Source organism: Pinus tabuliformis, chromosome 7 (assembly GCF_031772625.1).
Source record: "Pinus tabuliformis cultivar Carrire ecotype Pingquan chromosome 7, CPIR1, whole genome shotgun sequence".
Taxonomy (NCBI): Eukaryota; Viridiplantae; Streptophyta; class Pinopsida; order Pinales; family Pinaceae; genus Pinus; species Pinus tabuliformis.
In genome coordinates, this window is record NC_142293.1 from 778,651,288 (window position 1) to 778,653,094 (window position 1,807).

The window sequence follows — 1,807 nt, forward strand, 5'->3', positions numbered from 1 at the left end:
TTAGAAAATTCTCATGCAAGTTAAACAGACTAAGACAAATCACATTTGGAAACATCTCTAGAAAATGAAGCGTTGGCCAAAAATCACTTTGTTCCTATAGAAGAAGACTTTAGCATGGGATAAACTACAAAAGAAAGGGTTTATGACTCCTTTTATCTGTCATTTATGTCAGACTCAGGCATAATATCATTACCACCTATCTATTTTCTACTCTTTGTCATCAAATCCTTGGGAGTAGATGGATTTGTCCTTCAGTATACCCAATCTTGTTCCTAACTACATTTTTTCCTCATTGGAAAATTAGAAAACCTCCCCTTTGAGCAGCCCTATCCTTAATCGAGCTTGGATCCTTATCTCGAGCTTCATTACATGGAACATCTGGAAAGAAAGAAACCTAGGAATCTTAAAAATGTCTTCATCTACCCTAGAGACTGTTGGACATCTTATCCTCTCCCAGCATCAGAAAACTATTTCCTCCTTTCATTGGGCTTCTCAAAAATGGGAGTGCCTTCTAGCTAAAAAAATAATTATAAGTCATCTCAAGTTAAGATATCAAAACTTCCTACAACCCTGAGTTTCAACTTCTTCTCAAAGTGTGCCCAACCCTATTGCCTGGTCTCCCCCTCCACTTGGATTCTTTAAACTCAATTTTGATGGAGCTTCATGACGGAATGTTGGCCCTCATAGTTTTGGTGGAGTCTTCAAAAACAAGTCAAGGTGTATTCTTGACATATTTGTAGCCAAGCTAGGATTTACCACTAATATAGGAGGATATTCAAAGGCCCAAATTTTAAAATTCTCAAACCTTGGCTTCAATGACACTGGGTTAAATAACTCGTCATTACTGACCCAATGGTGCGAATGACACCTTAGTGAGAGATCATATGACCATTCTATCACCATCATAACTTTGCAAGTCATAAAGAGATGTGGGGACCTACTCTGTCTATGTGGCGACCAAATGGCCAATTAGTCATCGACACATGTTGTGCCAATGTTTTTCTTCAAAAAAAGTTAAAATAAAAGAAAATTATATATATATATATATATATATATATATATATATATATATATATATATATATATATATATAGATAACAAACCCACTTTGGAACCATATATTATAACTCGAAACGGTTAGCAGTGGACCGAACCACATAATGGCTATGTTGGAGGGTTTGGGAATGGAACTCAACAAAAATGTTAAAAATGGTGGAACCAACCCCAATACCAAAAGACTTGTTACCTCCACCAAAACAATTCATATATATGACGTTAAATTGGATAGGAAGGAGGAAGAGCAGAGACCGGTAGGTCTGACTGCATAGTTAAGTGCCAGAACAGTGAGCAATCCATGAGGGTGGAACCCTGATGTAGGGTTCCAGGAGTGGAACCCTAATGAAGGGGTGTCGTTTTGATGATGAGAAGATTCCCTGGGGGTCCAAAAGTGACATTGTTAGAAAGGGAGTGAATTTATACTCATTTTTCACAATTTTTGGCTAGGAATCCAACCGTGCAGCCGATTTCTCCACCGGAGGTCTAAATTTCCAGGCCATCTCTGGATGTGGAGGTATAAGGTGTCATTTTGTAATTTCTTGTAATTTATTTTCATTTCCATTTAATGAAACAGACTTCCTCACATTGATAAGGGGCCAGAGATGTAGCCCACATTGGGTGAACTAAGTTATCAAATTTCCTTGTGCCTTGATCTCATGGTTGCTTTTGTTTTCCACTTCTTTCATGTGTTTATTCTACTTGTTTATATTCTCTTTTAAATGCAATTCTATATGCATCCTCAAAGTAAAGG